Source organism: Mycteria americana, chromosome Z, assembly GCF_035582795.1.
Source record: "Mycteria americana isolate JAX WOST 10 ecotype Jacksonville Zoo and Gardens chromosome Z, USCA_MyAme_1.0, whole genome shotgun sequence".
Lineage (NCBI taxonomy): Eukaryota > Metazoa > Chordata > Aves > Ciconiiformes > Ciconiidae > Mycteria > Mycteria americana.
The window spans coordinates 43,939,161-43,960,811 of NC_134396.1; positions in this window are offsets into that span (position 1 = coordinate 43,939,161).

Here is a 21,651-nt window from a genome sequence, read left to right on the forward strand (position 1 = left end):
TTTGCACGAGGTTATGCAAAGAGGATAATATGCTCTCCTTTGATGCAAAATTATGTTATAGTGTCTCCCCAGTGCAATCCCCAAACCCTTATTTTTCCCTTTGTAAATTAAAAATAAATAATTAATATTGCATGCTTCTCAAATGCTCTCTGGTTTAAAGCTTTGATCTAATTGTTTGCTTCCAAGTTTCACTTAGGCTGCCTTCCACTTGAAGTGGGCTATTGCTGCTGGGGGCTTTTGTAGAGCTTGTTATTTATTTCCTAAGGAAAATCTGGCAAGGAACAAAAGCAGAAGAGGAGACAGTAAGAACCGTAGCTTGGTGTCAGTGGGGCGTAGCCGGAGGACCGTGCTTCAGTTTGTGCCCATGGCCTCTTGTCCTTTCACTGGGCGCCACTGAGAAGCATCTGTTCCGTCACTGTAACTGTCCCCGTCAGGTACTTATCAGGAGATCCCCTGAGCTCTCCTTTCTCCAGGCTGAAGGGGCCCAGCTCTCCCAGTTCATCCTCATACAGGAGATGCTCCCATCCCTTAGTCATCTTCATTGCCCTTGGCTGAACTCACTCCACTATGTCCAAAATTTTTGTCAGTGTAAAAGCACAGGCACTTTGTTACTGGTCGTGACAGCAGCGCAGGTTTTAACGTGAATAACCCTGAGGCCTTTAGCGGGGCAGCGGCTCCAGCAGCCAGGTCTGCTCAAGAGCTGCGCCTCCACTTGTGAAACTCCCGCTTCAGGGGTGCGTCCCACCACGGTCGTGCTCCAGCTGATCCCAGCACCAGGAGATCTCCATTGCGGCCGTGGGGAGCCCACGCCGGAGCAGGGGAAAGTGTGAGAGGGACGGAGCAGCCGAGAGAAACTGGTAAGTGCTGCCTGCCCCCCGTCACCCTGCAGCGCTCGGCAGGGCTGGGGGAGTCTGGGGGAGAGCGGGGTGCTGGGCCTGGCGGGGCGGGGAGGAAAGGTGCTGCTTGAATGTCCGCATTGGTGTCTCACCACCCAAATCTATTTCATTTGGCAGTAAATTCGATTAATTTTTCCCAAGTAGAGTCTGTCTTGCCCACGACAGTGGTTGGTAAGCAACCTCCCTGACGGTGCCTGGACCCACAAGCTTTCTCATCCGATTTGCCCCCCCTGTCCTGCTGAGGAAGGCCTGGCTGAGAGCTTGGCCCTTCACCATGGTTAACCCTCCACAATCTTAACTCTGCTGTCAGCCATCGATAGAGCATATTTTGTAGAGGATGTTCTGTGAGACCTTCTGCAGCACTACTGATTTAGGAGAGCTGAAATCGGTGGCCCAAATGAGTCCCCTTAATTCCTGTCTTCCCTGTAGTTTGGGATGTGACAATGTTTGAATACCTTGCAGCAGGAGATAGTGCCTTTTTGGTATATTACATTGGTACTAGCTGTTTCCCTTGTTAACCTCAGCACCATAGTGACACAGCTCAGATTCAGGAGAGTGTGTATCAAACTAGGGTCAGAATTCAGCCCTAACTTCCCACCAGGAGAAGAGATGAAATAACAGACTGGAAACCCTACAGCTGAGATCTGCAGAGAGAGGCCAACAGCAATAGTATCTGTGACAGAGGAGTTGTCATTGCAAATTCATTAGGCAGCTGGGTTTTATATCAACCTATAAATGAAAGCATTTCCAGTAAGTGATGGTAGATACTTCATAAATACTTCACAAATTGAGGGCACCTTTTGGTGACCCTAAGCTCAAATATTATACTTCACAGCATTAAAATCCCCATTTATCACCTTGGCAATAGATAAGTGAAATTATCCTGATTCAGTTGATTGATTTAATCATTACGTGTAAAATTACTTTGGGAAGTTGCTTGCTCTGAGTCCTTCAAAGATGTTACAAGACTAAGAGCTTCCAACAGCTTGGACAAGAAGCAACGCATGTGTTTCCTCTCTCTTATTTATATGCAGTGTGCACAGGACAGGGTTTTATGTGCAGAGCTGTCACACAGCCGAAAACGCGGAGGAATGAAATCACGTTTTAATATTGCATGTGTTTGTGTCAGAGCGCTTGCAAAGAACAGGTCTGGTTCACTTGAGCTGTCCCTGAGTGAAGAAAGTCTTTTACTGCTAGGAGCAAAGGAGACACAAGGTAGTTTTGAGAACATCAGGTGTCGCAATGAGTTTAAGCAAAACCAGGTTGTAACAGAATTACTTTGTGCCATCCAGAAGCCTGCAGTTTTTACTCTACAGCTTGAGAGTACTTGTTCTGAGAGTTATTTGCATTTAACAATATTCCAATTTGTCATTCAAAACTAGTTGAAGTCAGGCAACTGTAAATCTCCTTTACAGCAGGGTCCTTTTATGTACACTGCCTGGACTTGAGTAATGTTAAAGACACGTCGCAAAAATTAAGTACCTTCTGTAGCAATACATCTCTGAATGCTATTTTTGTTTGTAGTGCTTTGTGTTCAGCAAATACAGGTTAAAAGCTGCACTGGAGTTGCATGGTATTTTGTTGCTTCTGAATTTGTGTTAAATTATCATTCTGTAGAATCTGGGGAAAAGAAGGTTTATTCAAATACCACACTTCTGCATTGTGCTTTGTTCAAAACAGCAGCCTGCAGTTTGGGGAGCTTTACTGTCAAAGAATATAGGGGAGTCTTTCTTGCTGTGCTGTATGTGTCAAATAGGGGGTCTTCCTTGCTGTGCTGAATTTGTTGTCACGTGTAGCTCGAACTGAGTTCAGGAATTGTGCCTGCACACGGGGACTGTTGCCATATGCAGAGAGATGTATTACACTGCTGCAGAGGAGAAGGCATTGATCTCCGTTAATATCAACCTCTCATGCCTGACAAACATCTTGCTATTTATAATCAAAACTCACAGTGCTTTTCTTCCCCCCGCCCCCCAGAATAAATCAGCTGGGGTAGAATACACTGGACGTGGGTCCACGGTTGTTACTCAGGCAGAATGCCCTTTGAAATCAACCAACTCTTCACTTAAGTGAAACTGCTAACTTCATCCCAGCACTTGCAAATTATGTTCCTTCAGCCTCTTCCCTGCTTTATTCTCCTGAATGGTACTTTAATCCTTTACTACTCCTAGTAACACACCCATGGTGAAACTGCCTGATAATGGAACTATTGAGACCAAAAGAAAAGTGTGAAAATATGGCAAGTCTGGCCTTGGAGCCTGTAGTACCCTTCCAAAAATGTCACTGACTCTTGTTGCAAAGCTGTGGTGTGTTCTTTTGATGCTTGTCTCCTGCAGCTGGCAAGAAAGCAGAAAGTTGACATAAGCTCTCAGTTTTGTTGTGTGGCTAGACTAAAGGAAATTAGACTGTGTGCTCACACCCGGTCTAGAATGAATTTGTTTTGCTGTGTAATGTGGCAGTGCGCAGGCACAGTACTAGTAAAATCAGGTGATGTAAAGCTGTAACAAGGGTGAAGGTATTGGAGGGGATAAGGACAGAGAATTATGGAGTGCTTTGCTCTGTAAACTAGTAGCTCTTATGCATTTTCTTCCACTGCTGTGTGTTTGAGTTGCATCCTTCAACTTTGTCGTTCTGACTGCACTTTGATACCTCTCGTCTGCAGGTCTTGATCTACCCATGGCCAAGGACTGGAACATTGCGATAACTGAGAAGAATGAAGCACCTGTTGAACTCAGCCGTGTGGTAAGGAGAGGTCTGCTACAAGGACATCACCTTACAATAACACTATAGGGTAATGCAAAAGAAAAAAAGCTCTGCAAATCAGGATTTAGCCTCCCTTTGGAAATGTTTCCTTTCATTAAAGGATTTGGCCCCTTTTAATTCCCTGACAGTAACAATTTCTTAAAATCCCCTCTCTTAAAATGAGAAAGGAAGCCTGTGAAACTTCACCTCTCTCAGAACTGAGATGTCCTTGATCTGTTAATACTCAAGTGTAGCCCTATTCGTAATGGAGTGGAGGAGAAAATACCCTGAAGTGCGGTGCCCCACCTCCTCCACACACCATTCTGTGCTGTGCTGGAGGACCTTTGCAAGTAATTTGCCCCATCTTCACGTCAGGTGCTCTTCTGACACTTCTGACACTAAATTTGAGGAGAATATTAACATACTGTTTTCTTTCCCAAATGTATCTCCTGCTTAAACAATTCTTACCCCTTCTCTCAGGCTCCATCCTCTTTTTAATGTTTCCACTTCTGCATTTTAGAATAGCATACCCTATTTCCTGAGCCAGCCCTTTTAAAAGGTATTATTTGACTAACCTCCCTCTGCAGTGACCTGAGCAGCTGAGTTTGTGTTTATTACCTACTGTATGGTGAATATGCTACAATGATTGCTGTGGCTAATGAGGAGCAGTACCATTAGAGGATTGTCTCCTTCAAATTCACATTAGGAGCTGGACATAAACTGGCATTGTTCCATGGACTTACTAGATTCACAGGTTTTAGGGCCAGAAGGAGACATTACGATCAGCATGTCTGGCTTCCTGTGTGAAAGAGACCTCAGAAATTCACCAAGTGACTCCTGTGTCAAGCCCAATAACACACACTGGAATGGGAGCATACGTTACAAAAGAAAAAAAAATTTGGGTGATTAACTTAACTATTGGGGGATGGAATATTCTCCATGCTCATTCCACCCAGTTAATTATTCTAGTGGTTAATGTACTTCTCTGTTAAAATATGTATGTGATAGGCAATTGATATTTTTCCCACTTCAAGCAACTGTTTCCCTTGTGCTTTTGTGAGCCAGGTAAGTATCAGAAGTTTTCTTACATAGACAGGAGGGCCAGGGTCTAGTTTCTTCTGACCTTGTAAACAGTTCATTAGCAGCTGAAGAAGCTGACCCATTATATTGTGCCTTGACTTAAAAAAATGCTTAATTACATATAAACAAAGAAGTAAAACTTAATTCCTTTCGGAAGGCAAGCCCCAGAACACACACATTTAACTTTGTAGATGGCAATGAGACTCTGATGTATATAGCTTGTGTTGAAACTCTTCTCATGAGAGTGAATTTATCTAAGAGGCTCATGAGCTTCAGACTTAGCTTGGCAGCATACGTACCTTTGTTCTGATCCATGGCAGAGATGCATCTCAGTGAAAGAAGACAGTTCCTCAACAGCTGGTTTGAATGACAAGTCAAGCTCCAGTTAGTTTAATTTCAAACTGTCTTAATTCTGAAAGGACAATATTACAAAAATGGCTGTTGGATTGCATGCTTTCTACTTCTGTCTTGTAAGTGTCTATGAAAAAACGGTATTGGCAATCTTTGGATTCAGGACTGGCACCTGGAGCTTGCAGTTAGAAGACAGACAGTGCCAAAGCAGGCAAGGCTTGTGGCAGAAGGGAGGTTTGTTCCCTGTGTGACTTTAGAAGGGGCGGAGGTACTTGCTGGAGCAAAAGGGAGCCTTGGGGACTGGATTGCTTGATAAAAGCTGGAGGAGAGTGAGACTGGAAAGAAAATTAGGGTTTCCTCAGGCAGCTGGCTGTTGGAAGAGGGTTCCCAAGGCAGAAGTAGCATTTTGTGTAAGATGCTAGAGGTATCAAATCCCAGAAAGCAAAAGAATGGAGGATGGGAGGCTAGAAACTAAGAATAGGATGAAGATGGAGGAGTACAATGAGGCTGGAGTTATGTTAGCTTTTAATTTAAACAAACTTTAAAATTGATTTTGTTCCCAGCCACAGGCAGGGATGCTGCAGTTGCATTACTGCAGGTTGACTTTAGCTGCAGCCCAACTATTTTAGTTAAATTAACCATGTCCTCTTGATTATTGGCTGCTTGCTTAAACTTACATTATCACATGGATTTTTTGTTTGCTTTGTTTTAAATCTGTGGGAAGTCTAAGGTACATATGGACAAATTCTACTCAAGTTACACCTTGGTAAATTGGGAGTACAGTTAACGATTCAAATTGAGTTTGTGAGGACTTAGCAAACAAAAATGAAGCCATAAGCAGCTATTTTAAATAACATGAACTGTGGAAACAGTGGAGAAACTGTTGGACTATGGACTCACAGGAGATATTCAATGTCTTAGGGCTTATGCCACAGCTTCACCTTTTTGCTTGCATATCTTCTGGATACTTTTCAAGAAAATTCCCCTGTGCTTATGCTCGGCGCAGAGGGGTTTGCCATGGTGCTGGGCCTCCTGGCCACAGGGGCAACTGCTGTCCTTGGAGGGGAAGTGTCCTTTTCTGGGTATGGCCATTGGTGGAGGTTTGCTATCCCCCTTTGCCGGCTGTGCTTTTCCTGTGCAAAATTTCTTTAAACACCTCAGCTAAGAGTACTGCCACAAACTCTGCTTCATATTCCACTTGTCATTTTCCTCATTTCCCAGCCTTTCGAGAAACTCTCTCCTCATTTTTGCATTTCTCTTTCCTTTAGACCTTGGTAATCCTCTCCTTTTCATACAGCTCTTTGTGCTTTAATTTTTTGGTAAGGAAAATATCAATGCCAGTTTGGTCTCAGCAGCAAGAATAAAAACATAGGGAAAGATCATGAGCCTATTGTTTCCAACACTGTCTCTGCATGGTAGAGTAGCTGTTTTGCTTTTTTTCTTGCTCTTGGAATCAGTAGCTGTTTTTCATTTTTGTGAAGTAGCTTGAAAGCTCTGGTATGAAAGAATCAAATCAAATCAATTGACATGTCAGAAAAGCATCATGACTTTGAAGTAGATTTTTTAATTAGGCGGTGGTTTTCCATACAAAACAAATTACTAATAATGTCCTAATAATAGTAAGGGGTTACCTTCTTCATCCTGTCTGGCTTAAATTCAGTATTTTCTGATTTTTCTGTAAGTCAATAGGGACTTTGTTCCTTTCCTGGAAGATCCTACACCTGCTCTAAAATACTTGTTCCTATGCATACTGTTGCAACAAACTATATGTGTATATATCTATGCCTACATCCACACCTGTGCCTGTGCCTACGCCTACACCTATGCCTACACCTTTACATCTACCTATATCTATGTCACCTGTATGCATTTATATATGTCAGGGAATTAGGGATTGATTGGATGGCCGTGTTTAGAAGACTGGCAAATCTGGCCAGTTTTAAACTGCATTGAATTAATTCATTAACAACAAAATCGGGCAGTTCTTACACAACATGACTCAATACCTGTACTTATACAAAAGTCTCAGACTTTTGTATGATACGATCATGTTCTATATCTATTAGTCTTACACAATCATATTCTAAATTAGCTATGGGTATAAAGTACCATGGAACTGATGCCATATAGTGAGTCCATATGGCCAGAGTCCCTGGCGGTTCCTTGTCCTGAGGTCATGGCGAGCAGGCTGGAGAGATCTTTAGTGAGAAAAATCAGAACCAAACTGTATGTGCTTTTTTTCTTCTCAGGTTCTACTTCTCACACCAGTTTTTACACTATTGCCCTCTCTTTCAAAAAATAGTAGGGCGGGGCAGGGTGGGGGAGGATGTGTTGATCCTTTTGCTTGCTGTGTTTCTTCTTTTGATTTCTTTTGTCTTGACACTCACCCTTCTTCTGTATTTGGGAGGATGCCCTGCCTCTTTGCATGCCCTCGTGCTTCTCTTGCCCTTTCTTTCACCACTTTTGTTACTTGCGTGCCTCCTATGTGCAACTTCACGCGCCTTTGCCTTTTGGATGACCACATGGCTCACACCCTCATTTAAAATTGTGCTTGGTTGACAGTACTACAAAAAACTTACATGCTATTGCTATATCATTTTAGAACACCTCTGTTCAGGTTCAAGGCAAGCTAATATCCATTTTATCCTGATTAGCACATTTATAATTTGTAGGTGACACAGGCCTCTGCTTTGGCTACAGTGCTGACACACCTATGAATACCCTCCAATTCCGCACAGAATTAGAGGGCTGCAGCTTGCAGCAGAAGGATTCCTTCAAAATGCAGAGAAGGACATTTGACATGCTTTCCTGGGTTACTCAAAGAGTGAGAGCACTTGGGTAGTTAACTCTATGGCCTGGAGGAGCAAGAATGACTCTAGAGGCATCCTTGTTAGAGTTGTGTGACTCCAGCTGGATGACTGTCTTAGGGCAAAAGGAAAAATATTAGTTTATTGACTTTAACAAAAGTAGTGTTGCCATTTTTTTTGTATATAATTAATCCATTTTAATGAATCAAACATTCACAAGTATGTTTTTAATTGGTATTTCAGCATTCACTGCGTTTTGAAATTGATTTTTCCTTCCTGCAATTAAAACTTTTCCAGAACGTGTTTATAAGAAACTTTGTTAGAGCCCTCAAAATTTTGTGCTTCAGTTTTATGTCTGACCAGTGAACTGAAAGTTGTTTGCACAGCTTGATTTGTGGGGACTGCAAAATTTGAGCAAATAGATGCTGACTGATCTGGGCTCTTAACAAACAATTTCTACTATATTAAATATGACTATGAGTGTGTTTGATGAAGTGCTTACAGCAACCAGTAAGCTATCAGCTCATGTTTTATTTAATAGAGGAGTAAATATTGCACTAAATGAGCATAAATTTTCTGGGACTGCAATTTTTAAAGAAAAAAAAAAGCCACCCAACACAACCAAAGTACAGCCCAGAATATATGCAGTGCACTGAGTTCTGAAATAAGGGTTGAGGCTTTGTGTGCATGTACCTATGTACTATACGGGTGTGTTTCTATGTGTGCACCTACTGGGAATGCACGTTGAGCCTTGCTACTGGTTGGACCTGGGGCATGAAACCATGGCAGCCTTGCCTCCGTCAAGCTGCCAGAATCAGCTACTCCCAACAGGAACCTTTTGCACTTTTCAGTTCCTGGTTTTTCTCTCTTAGCTCTTTATCAGTTAATCAACTTTTCAGGCATTTTCACCTTTGGAAAGAGAAAACAGTTCAGTGCCTGACCTCCGTCCTTGCAGACTAATGGTCTGAAATGACATTGCTGCCTTACCTCCCATGCTCCATGCCTCAAATTCTCTTATTTTGTTTCCCCTTTGCATATGGCTGGGTGCAAGTTTTTGGTCAAGTTTTGTTCCTCAGCATTATTTTCTCCCCAAAGAAGATCACACTGCTGCTTAAGTAATGGCCTTGTGCAGTCCCTTGTGCGCTGAATGTGAATTACTGATGGGCCAGGTTGCATCTGAGGTTACGGCTAGCTTAATGTGAACAAAGAAAAGATTTTTTGGCTCAGATCAAGTGCCCAGAAGAGAAGGTCCCGCTGTGACACTGCTGACTCTTTGTACTGCTTTTGATAAGGGCACTCAGGGTTTAGCCGTGTATCCAGTAATATGACCTGTGGGGCACACAGATCAAGGCTTTCTTACAGCAGCTCCAGAAGGTCCTTCCAGAGCAAATGGCTCTGGTTATTGGTTTGCAATCCTCTCCTCAATTTTTTGCCTTTTGATTCTTGCTTTTAATTTGATAACCTTTCTCAAGCTTTCCCTGACCTCTCTTATCCCATATTATGTGTTCTGTTATCTTAAAATGTTTCTCTAAAACTAGTTCTTTTCAGCAAAGTGCTGGGTTCGGGGCCTTAATTTCCTTAAGGTTTTCTTGAAACTCCATTTGAAAAACTGTCACATTTGAACCAGGTTTTTTTAATTGTGTCTCTCCTCTTTGCATTGATTAGCTCCCTTTCTAACCTATTTCTGTGACTACAGTTTCTTTTCTTGACTTCAGCATATCTGATCTCTGACTTAACTCCTCCAGCTTTTCTCTGTTACAAGGACTTTCTACTTTTTTGGACTGAGGGTTCCTGATCACCCTCCCATTCTTTTTCCCCATGGAGTGAACTAAGCACCCATCCCTTAGCCTGGCTGAAATCTGTGCTAACTTCACATGACTGGTTTTTTAACTGACTCTTAGTGCATGCAAACAATCAAATGGATCTTGGCATTATTTTTTTTTTCCCAAAACAACCTACAGTAGTTTGATCTGTTCCCTGTAGGTTGACCAGTGAGGATGAATCATTACAAGTCAGCCTCTGCTGGCTAATTTGCTAGTTACTATGGTGTCAGTCCAGGATCAGTATTAAAACCTTGAGCATTTCGGCTGCCTCATTGGAAAGCTTTCTCAAACTGTGTGACTCTACGTTGTTCAGACTGCAAGTCTGTAGTGTGGGGCAGCCCTTTGTGTCTGCAGAATGTTTAGTACCTTGTGGTACTACCCCTGGTTTTGACGGGCTCAGTTTGCCACTGCTGCAGCAGTCAATAGTAACTGTATGTAAAGCAACGATCAAAAGTGTGCAGAATAGCCCTTTGACATGCATGGTGGGGATCTAATGTTCAGATCAATTGAACCCTTATTCCTGTTACTCTCTCCAGTCATTTTGGTTAATCAGGACCTTGCCCTGCGCTGATAAAATCCTATTTTATCAGAAAAGAACCCTGAAGATCTGCTGCAAAGATCACTGAAGTCAATGGGAAAAGCCTCATGATTTGGCCTGTACAGTCATTGGGGCAGGCACTGTAATTGCAGTCAGGTTTGAACGAAGCCAAACACAATGAGTCAGTGGTGGCTCCCATTCCTTGATGCACTACCACAGGGCAAGCGAGTAATTAATAGCTGATGCCAGTGGCATAAATGCTCCACTTCAAGCAATATACAAGAAGATATTATTGGGGGAACTATTTAAGCTCATAGGGCAATTTGTAAATGTCTTTGTTTAAAGGTTTTTTTTTTCTTAGGCAATATGAACTAAAAATATAAAAAAGAGATGGCAGTGATAAGATTGCACTTGGTGTGCTGAACTATCAACATCTTCTGTTCCTACAGCTTCAGCTTCTTCAGTTCCTTGGCTCTTCTCCCAGTGGGGATGGTAGACAAATGCCTTGTGATACCAGTGTGACCAGAAAGGCCCCCAGCATTTTCCAAAACTATCCATCCAGTTCAGCTGTCCTGGTACAGATACAGCAACCACTGTGAAGAGAGGGATCTGTGCCACGCACCCCACCCTGGGGTGGCTCTTGGGAACGGGAGTAGGAGCTGCTGTGCACAGAGCAGCTGAAAATGCAGTTGTGCTGTTTGAACACCCCAGCGACTTCACAGGCAAAAGAGCCTCTTCCCTGAGGAGCGGATGTGCCCCACCGCTTCTCTGGCTGCCCCGACAGGCAGGAGGGATGCCCACCCAGATCAGGGTGCTAGGACTCAGTCCCTGCTAGTTCATCCAGAGATATTTATCTCTCTGAATGCCTGTGTTTGAAAATGATACCACTGTATACAGTACTGAAAACCTCAGCTTTGATTTGAGCTATGTGGAACACTTTGACCTTTAAGAAGTGCTGACTTAGCTAGTTTCCATGTGGCTGGTAGTGGCACTCAGATGCTGATTGTTTGTTGGATTAAGAAAAGAGCAGAGAAGTATCTGCACATTGTCAGCTGGGTATTAATATAATCTGTCCTTTTCTTCTGGACCAAAGGAATGGTTTAGCACAGAGCTAATAAAGTGGAAAGATGCTCTTCCAAAGAGCAATAAACTGAAGATTTTTGTGATTCTTGCAACTGAGGAAATAAACAATGGAGAAGCCTCGAATTCCTCTTTTTAAAAATAGTTAATAAATAAAAGTGATAATACAGATTTTTAGAGTACGGAAAACAGTAGACAATAACTCTGAAGCACACGCATTCCTTTTCTCTCCAGGTTAGAAGTAAATTCAAATGTGAAATGTATCCAATGTAAGGGCTCAAGAAATAGAACACAAGCACTATCCGTAAATTATTTAAAGTTTAATCAGATATATCCATGAAAGACAAACAGAAATAGCAGAACATGAAAACAAGTCTTGTTCACAATGCATTGAAACAAACACTATATTGAAACAAACAGAACAAAGTGCATACTTAGAGAATATTGTATACTTTTATTTTAAATCAAACTTTTAGTAGAGCCTGTTCAGAATACTCTAAGCTCAGAACTCAATGGATAAACCTCTTAAAACTGGAGTTGTAAATGTAAGATTTGGAGGAGAATTAATATTATCCCATTACTGATACAAGCAGTTTAGAAATGCTTGAAAGTTAGTAAACCCAAGGAATTCTAGAAGGTCTAATGGCAACAAAACCTTTTTGTAGAACATTTTTTAAAGGGCAATATAAAAAATCGTCTAGAATTTATGGACTGGGAATATCTGTTCTTCATCATAACCTCTAATTTCTATTTTTAAATGATCTATACCAAAACTTCCAATAGGACCTTGCAGGTCAAGATGTCCTGAACAGCAGCTGTGAGAATATAAAGATATGTGCTGTTATCAGGGAACAGAGGGAGTAGGGAAGGGAAGTGCTGAGGGATAAGAGTTTAATTTGGTAAAGCTTGATTGCCTGCTCCATTTTTTTCTTACTATTGTTTTCCTGAGTGGGACAATCATGAAGTGGTAGATGTCCAGGTATGTTAAACTAGACCTCACTTGTAGTTAGGCAGATATTTCTTGCAAACTGTTTGTAACAAAGAAAAGGAAATTAGGTTCTTTATGAAATCTTTTTCCTCCCAAAATGTCCTGCTGCACTGAATATCTTTTTATTGGGAGATTCAAAACTTTTAATCATAATTCTTTCCTCCACTTAATAATTTTCACTTAACAAAAGCCTTCTTTATAAGTTCTCCCACCAGCTCTAAGTGTGGTGGCACCCTTTTCCCTGACAATAACTATCTCTCTGATCCAGGTCGGTCAGAGGTATGCACATGCTGCTTTTTCCCCGAGAGCAGTTCTCTGGGTTTTGATGTGCATATGTCACCAGACAACAGCACGTCACTTGCACTTGTCATATTTTATCCCCTTCTCTGCAAGACACTCAGCCCCTGACAGTTCCAATGAGCAACTGCAAAAATGGAAGAGGGCTCTTCTGAACTGGCCCTAATTACTCCAAAATGACTGACCCCTGCTCCAGATGAGTCAGCGCTGGCAAAGTACGCTGTTGAAGGAATTGACTTTCTCTCATGGCTGAACAAGTAATGCCTAGGTCTGCTCACTACTCCTTCCTTCAAACCTCCTCAACAGAAACTTTAGATGATGATGATGATGATGATGATGATGATGATTATTATTATTATTATTATTATTATTATTATTATTATTAAAGTTTACCTTTAGTGCAGAGTATCCCTTCCTTGACTGTGGGCTTTTACAGTAGCAGCCTGCACATCAGTACTGAATTGATGAGGTTGGTTAGTAGCAGAAGATAGACCACATTCATTTTTTAATGCCCTCATGCTTCATATTTAATTCTTGTTATGGGGAATTTGCTTTTTCTTCCCCTTCAGCTTCTGGTCCCTAATAATATTTCTGGACTTTTGCTTCTCATTCTATCCAGCTTTGGTGTAATTTCTGTTTACTGCATCTGTATTGAACACAGTTCTATCATTATGTCTGGGGAAAATGGCACATAACTAGACAAAAAATCCTCAAGAATTTATGGACTGGAAATATCTATTCTTCATCATAATCTCTAGTTTCCATTTTCAAATTACCTCTACCAACATTCTCAACAGCACCTTGTAGGTCACAATGTGCTGAACAGCAGCTGTGAGAATATAAAGATCCCAGGCACACCACAGAGCTTTATAAAGGACATGCTGGAGTATTTCAAATCACCTCTTTAGTAACCCTCTGCTTTGTCATAATTACTCAGTGCACTGTGAAGTCTATTCCTGTTCAAAATTGGGGTGGGGGGATATGGGAGAAAGAACAGCAATTAGCCATGAGCCACAGGGCATTAAGATTACATTTTTCAAGATAAATGCACTGCTCCTTTTACAGCTAAAATTGTCGTATTTCCAAAGAAACACAGTATCTTCTATTGCACCTGAAACTCAGATCTTTCATGAGAAAAAAAAAACATAGAACCAAGCAATTGAAGCCCATGTGGTTGTGCAGAGGCAACAAGAGGTACGAATGAAAGATGCCAAAGAGAGTTTCATTTTAATACTGCCTAATGTTTGACTGTCTGAATTTGAACCCTTTGGAAAGTTACCATTAGAGTCCCTCATTACTGGTATTTTGTCACCTTTTCTGAAGGGATGAGCCCTCCATAAAGGAAAATAAAGTGTGGATCTCAAGAGATAGAAGAGCCTTGGAGTTACTGTTGCATATGGCAGGTTTAAATGGAAGGTGTTGGTGAAGTTCACTCCAAATCTGTTGTTATCATAGAGTGGTTTGTAAAGGGCTTAGCAGAGAAGACATTTCATAAGGGAACATAGAGACTGAGTTACCAAAAGGAGGGATTTTCATTTGCTGAGATGAAAGTATTGTTCATTAACCAAACAAATGCAGAAAGGGACACTTAGATTACAAAGAGATAATCACTTTGTGAATAAAGTGGAACCGATTCAGTTGAGAGGAATAGTCAATTCATTTCATGAATGGGCAGAAGTGACCAAGCTTTAGGAAGAAGGATTTAGTCTGCCTCAACCCACCTTAGTCCCTAAAAGCCTTCAAAAGGCAAGACAGGCTGTAAAAGCCAAAATGCTCCATAAGGAGAAGATCCTTCTTAATGAGTCAAACAGAGATTCCCTGACAAGCTATGTGTTAGGAAAAATCACAAGTTAGTCTACTGGCAGGAGAAGGCGACCACTTCTGATTTAATTCAACTGCAAAGGGATTAAAAGTGCTTTTTCCTTCATTTCTTCACTTAAGTCTCTGTAACTATGTTTGATATTCTGGATGTTGTGAATAGTGTTATTTGCATTTTTACATTAACTTGGCTTGCGTTAAGAATGATTTCACATTAAACTGGCTAGCAAGACATGCTTCACACAGCAGAACAGTGAACCAATAAACCTGGGCACTGGGACACTATCTACCTCCCAGAGGCACGCTCCTCAGAGTATCCCAAGGGTACTAAAATATATCCTGCCAGGAATGAACTAGGCAGCTAGAGAAGTGGTATCACAAATGTTAAGAGAATCATAAGCATCTTCGAATGAGTAAGGGTATCCAGTAAAGCTTTCTGGCACTAATCAATCACTTGGGAGCATTCTTCTCTATGAGGATCTTCCACTTTGTCCTTAAAATACTGATTAACAAGACCTAGGGAAGGGAAATTTTATATTGAGTATTCTGGCTTCTGCTGATATTCTCACAGGAACTCAAAACACTGAAGAACCTAGTCCTGCCCCAAGGAGACAGGGAGTTGGTGATGCACAGAAAGGAGAAGAGACTGGTAGAATTGACACAGTTCTCTTGTATGGTTTGAGGGCTGATGTGTTTCTGGTCTTAGGGAGGGCGGGGTAGGGGGTTGAGCTTTGTTCGAACTTTGTTGTAAAAAAAATATTGAGAGAGGTGGGATAAACTGTGTTTATCCTTATAACTTTTCTGATAATAAGCACAGTGTACAGTCTGATCAATCACAGAATCACAGAATCGTATAGGTTGGAAAAGACCTTTAAGAGCATCGAGTCCAACCGTAAACCTAATACTACCAAGACCACCACTACACCATGTCCATAAGCACCTCATCCAAACGTTTTTTAAATACTTCCAGGGATGGCGACTCAACCACTTCCCTGGGCAGCCTGTTCCAACGCCTGATAACCCTTTCAGTGAAGTAAAATTTCCTAATATCCAGTCTAAACCTCCCCGGGTGCAACTTGAGGCCATTTCCTCTCATCCTATCACTTGTTACCTGGGAGAAGAGACTGACACCCACCTCTCTACAACCTCCTTTCAGGTAGTTGTAGAGAGCAATAAGGTCTCCCCTCAGCCTCCTTTTCTCCAGACTAAACAACCCCAGGTCCCTCAGCCGCTCCTCATAAGACTTCTGCTCTAGACCCTTCACCAGCTTCGTTGCCCTTCTTTGGACATGCTCCAGCACCTCAATGTCTCTCTTGTAGTGAGGGGCCCAAAACTGAACACAGTATTCGAGGTGCGGCCTCACTAGTGCCGAGTACAAGGGCACAATCACTTCCCTAGTCATGCTGGCCATGCTATTTTTGATACAAGCCAGGATGCCATTGGCCTTCTTGGCCACCTGGGCACACTGCCAGCTCATATTCAGGCAGCTGTCAACCAACACCCCCAGGTCCTTCTCTGCCAGGCAGCTTTCCAGCCACTCTTCCCCAAGCCTGTAGCGTTGCATGGGGTTGTTGTGGCTCAAGTGCAGGACCTAGCACTGAGCTTTGTTGAACCTCATACAATTGGCCCCAGCCCATCGATCCAGCCTGTCCAGGTCCCTCTGTAGAGCCTTCCTCCCCTCAAGGAGATCAACACTCCCACATAACTTGGTGTCATCTGCAAACTGACTGAGGGTGGGGACACCACTTGTGATCGGCCGCCAACTGGAGTAAACTCCATTCACCACCACTCTTTGGGCTCGGCCATCCAGCCAGTTCTTTACCCAGTGAAGAGTACACCCGTCCAAGCCATGAGCAGCCAGTTTCTCCAGGAGAATGCTGTGGGAAACAGTGTCAAAGGCTTTACTGAAGTCTAGATAGACAACATGCACAGCCTTCCCCTCATCCATTAGGCAGGTCACCTTGTCATAGAAGGAGATCAGGTTGGTCAAGCAGGACCTGCCTTTCCTAAACCCATGCTGGCTGGGCTTGATCCCTTGGTTATCCTCCACATGCCGTGTGATGGCACTCAAGATGATCTGCTCCATATTTTCCCCTAGTACCAAGGTCAGGCTGACAGGCCTGTAGTTCCCGAGGTCCTCCTTCCGGCCCTTCTTGTAGTTGGGTGTCACATTTGCTAATCTCCAGTCAACTGGGACCTCCCCAGTTAGCCAGGACTGCTGGTAAATGATGGAAAGGGGCTTGGTGAGCACATCTGCCAGTTCCTTCAGTACTCTCGGGTGGACCTCATCAGGCCCCACAGACTTGTGAGTGTCTAAGTGGTGCAGCAGGTCGCTAACCATTTCCCCCTGGATTATGGGGGCTCCATTCTGGTCCCTGTCCTTATCTTCCGACTCAGGGGGCTGGGTACCCAGAGAACAATTGGCCCTGCTATTAAAGACTGAGGCAAAGAAAGCATCAAGTACCTCAGCCTTTTCCTCATCCTTTGTCACTGTGTTCCATCCCCAGTCTATCAGAGGCTGGAGATTCTCCTTAGCTCTCCTTTTGCTGCTAATGTATTTGAAGAAGTATTTTTTGTAGTCTTTTACAGCAGCAGCCAGATTGAGGTCTAGCTTGGCTTTGGCCCTTCTAATTTTCTCCCTGCACAACCTCACTACACCTTTGTAGTCCTCTTGACTTGCCTGCCCCTTCTTCCAAAGGTCGTAGACTCTCCTCTTTTTCCTGAGTTCTAGCCAAAGCTCTCTATTCAGCCAGGACGGTCTTCTTCCCCGCCAATAGTCAGGGAATCTCTGTTTGACTCATTAGAGAGAATCTTCTCCTAAAACCAAACACCTCCACCCCCACCACCCCCACCCCCCATTGTTAAGCTGGAGTCAGTGCATGCAAACAGAATGAGGGAAGCCCCAGATTTGGATCTCTTCTGCATTGAGGGTGTCCACGTACATGACTTGCATTCTCCCAGAGGAATGCCCAAGGCCTGATGGGTCGTAGCTGCGGTTGCAGAGTTCTGAGCTCATTGCTAATCTGTATTCATAGTGTGCAAAATGGAACAGTAATAAAACAGAAACTGAGAGTATCCCATCTCTGAACTGCCACTCAATCACTGGTTTGACGAGTGCCTCAGCTTTGGAGAAGCCAGCTTTGAATTCTTCTTCTGCTTAAGGAGGCTTTAACTGGAATCATGCAGAAAGCTTTCACACCATTCTGTCTTTATCATAGACTGCAGATGTCTTCTGGCACACAGAGTATGAGTTGGGTCAGTAATCAGCAACATACAACTTCTGAACAGAATTTTGCATTTCTATCAGGAAGGCTAAAACATTTTCATTTTTTTCAGGTTGAATAAAATTTTGGTTTTGCCCTGCAACAAATAACAAAATTATTGATCCTTGTCATGTTGGACATGACTATGATGAAAAATATCATTAAAGTCTGCTTTCGTGTGCTTCCCCTGTTTGTATACTTTTAAGTTTGCTTAGAGATGCTACAACTGGTTTGGTTTTCTCAGGATTTCCACCCAAACAGTTTTCAGCTCTCATATTATTGGTATATATTTAGAGTCCCCTGTTCTACTTAAACCACAGAGCACAGCTTCCTCAAGTCAAAATGAAGGTATAGACCCACTCTCTTAGTCACCCAGCTTCTCCCCTCCTTTATTTCAACCTCAAAAGTTTCTTACTCTCTCACTGAGTTTTTAAAGTTACACAGATTTTAAACACAGGTATAAATTTAGCCATCATAGATGAACACAACTGAACAAAATTGTATTATAATAAATATAATCTCTTTAAATCACCATTTAGGGTCACATTTTCATTCAGTGTGAAGAAGTCTGCAAAGTGGTGCCACCTAGCCATACTTAAAGGGAGAATACTTCAAATCAGTCTTCAGAGCACTAAACCAGTATTTCAGGTGTTGTATGCATGGGGAAAAAAAGAAAGATGATATTCATTTTTTTGGAAGTATTTTTTCTTCCTGCTACCTTTATTGTCACTATCAGGAAGATAAAGAGATGTAAACTTTTGGGAGAGAGGGGAAAGATTTTGTGCTCAGTTATCTTTGTTTCTCCTAGATCTGATTTATTTGATCATAGAGGTCTAATGTTTTAAATTCAAATAGCTGCAATTCATCATTTTAAAAGTATATTTCTGGTTTCCAGCTTTTTATGTGCAAATCTGAGAAATGCAACTTCATATTCCTTCAACGCTATTGAAACGGAGGACTTTATCATAAATAATTGACTAGTTTTGCATTCAAAGAGCCATCTTACTAATAAAGAGAAAAAATTAGCATAAAGCTGTCCTGATGAACTACATAGGGTAAACAATAGGGCCATTGATTATAAAAAGACCTAATGTTCTCAATAACCAATCATGTTTTCATTTAAAAAAAGGGCTTGGGCATTTTAAGACTATTCTAATGCTATGCCTTACGCTTATAGTGCTATTAAATAATCCCCTTAATACCATACAAAAGTAACACCAAGCCTCAGCCAAGTCCTAATGGCCAAATAAAGGAACGATGTTTTTTAAGCCTATGGTCTGCGGCCTCAGTGCAGTGACTCTTTTTTTGCCTGATGGAAGAAAATGGACAAACACCTCAATCCACTTTTGCAGTAGCAAAAGGAAGGTAAGTGACATCATGTGGTTTAATCATGTGGCTGCATCTTCTGGTTCAGCAGCAAACAAGTGCTCAGAATAGGACCGTCAGGCAAAGAGGCAGGCTCTTGCATGAAGGACTTCAAGGTCAAATTCCCTTTGACTTCCATGGTCTGTCATCAGGCCTCTATAAACAAGGCCCTAGCTACGATTGTTCCTGATCTACTGGTATTTTCATTATAAAAGGAAAGTTGTTGTGAATGGACTATTGAAATGCACAGTTTTATTTTTTAAGGGTTTTATATAGCCTTCTCAGAAATTGTGTGATAGTAAATGCATGCTCTTCCTGCACTACTTTCTGATGTGTTTGGTAATATATGTACAACAGTCTGGGTTTACCCAGCAGACAGTTTAATCACCGCTACTGTAAAGTCAATAACAGCACTTGTGGGTGTGTAGTGCGATGCAGTACAATTTTGATAGGGCAGATTATGAAAATGCATGATCACTAACTATTTCAGGCTGCTGTAGATACTGGGGTATCTTCTGCACATGGCTTCTGGAGGAGAACACTCTTTGGTGGTTTTATTTTTTTGCCAAAGATGACAGTTTGAGGCAAAGGTGAGGCCATCCCATCCTGCAGTGTCCTTTGTAGGGACCTGTGAGCAGTTACTGCAACCCTGGACCAAAGAAATGCCCAGTTCTGGGGCAGAGCAAGGGGAACAGGCTGCTCACGTGCCCCTACCCTGTCACCAAAGTTCAGGGAAGAAGTAATAAAGGGAGTGGTGAATGGTGATTTAAAGATGCAGAAAACTAACAAACAGGTCCCTATCCCCCTGCTCTGCCTGCCCTGACCCTGCCTTTCACATCCAGCCTGCAGAGGAAATGCTGTAACTCCTGACACCTCTGAGGCTGCAGCAGCTACAGAGGTGGATGCTGCCTGTGCAGCAGCCTCTGTGTCTCACAATCAGCACTTCCCAGGCACAGCTAAACACTGCACCTGGACTGGTGTCCGATTTCCCTCCTTTTCCCTTAGAGCACTGCTGGCTGCTTCTGTGCAGGCTGGGGGAGTCATGCTTGCCAGTCTTTTGGGAGAGGAGGAAGGGCGAGGTGAGGGCTGTAGAAGCCAAGACAGCCTAGGCAGTTTTGGAGACTGATTTGTATGAAGAAGCATGAACATGTTTTACCTCTGCCTGTGATTTTTATTGCACCGGGGCAAAAGAAGGGCTTTTCCAGGAGACTGTAGGTATGTTGGTCAAACTATTTATCGACAATTTATTTATCACTCTTTCATCCGCCTGCTCTTTAGGTAATTGCTACCTAAGCAGACAGGGCACAAAGTTCACAGGGTCAGCAAGTTATGTAGCCAGCCTTGTCTGGGTAGGAGAGAGGAAGAGGAATAACCTTAATCCAGGTTTTGTTAGCACTTACTAATTCTCACTCTCACTTAGAAGCCCTGTTATTGCTGATTTTCGGTTACTTGCTAACACAGAAACTAAAACTCTGGGTTTCGTGGGTTTTTTATTATTACTTCATTCCTAAATAGATTTTTGGCAACCCGTGAAGGAGAAGGTGAAGAGGGTGAGGTAGAGGAGTTACTGTTGTCTTGCAGATGCTCCTGAAAGAGTAGCACAAAAGGGAGGAGGGAGGGTGCATGGAAGACACGAGCCTGGAGCTGTGACTACACAGGCAGCAGATAAATCTGAACTCTTTGACTTAGGTACTCCTTTCTGCTCCTTCCATTTTCCTTGCGTTGGATGTTCATGATACCATGTGCTGAGCTAGATCATATAAATCATCAGGCAGAAAATTAACCTCATTTTAAAAAAAGAAAAAAAAAATGAAAAGCTAAAAAAGAAATTATTAACCTGGTCCTAGCAGATCAGCAGGATCAGCTGTGCAAATGCTGGTGCAGGGAAGAGAGAAGGAAGGAGACAGATACGTCAACCCTTTTCAGCAGCAGTTTAAATCTAGGTTGGTTTAAATTGTGTAAGCTTGACCTAACTTGGACTATTGAACATCATGTTCAGGTTTGAGATGAGATTCCTGTGCTCAAGTTTTAGACTTCCGGGTGGGATTCAGTGGGTGTTTGTGCCCAGGGTTCAGGTTTAACAAAGGGAACAGGATAGCTTTAGGCCCAAGCCCTAGGTTTCTGATTTACGCAATGTAAAAATTCCCCTTATCGTTGCCCTCAGCAAACGTTTCTCTCTTGATTTTGCTGGTACTTTAGCAACTGCTTAAGCATTTTACTGAGGAAAACTTAGTTTTTAAGGCTGCTATTGCACACCAGAAAACATGCAGTTATATGCTAACAGGGCAATGTAATCATTCATAGATGGAACTTTATGATAGAATCATAAAATACTTTAGGCTTTAGGTCATCTACCTGGTCCAGCTCCCTGATCAAAGCAGGGCCAATCCCAAAGACAGGTCTATTAGTCACAACATTTTGGTTTCACTTCCTTACTATTCGTTTGTTATAAATTAGATTATTTTCTTACAAGTCTATCTCTACTTTACAGAAGTGAAATTAAACCAGAGGTTTCAGTCTCCATGTTGCTCTAGCAATATTGTACACTTCTGTTCCAAGAACCATTATGCAACAAGCAAACCACGACAAACATTCACTATGGA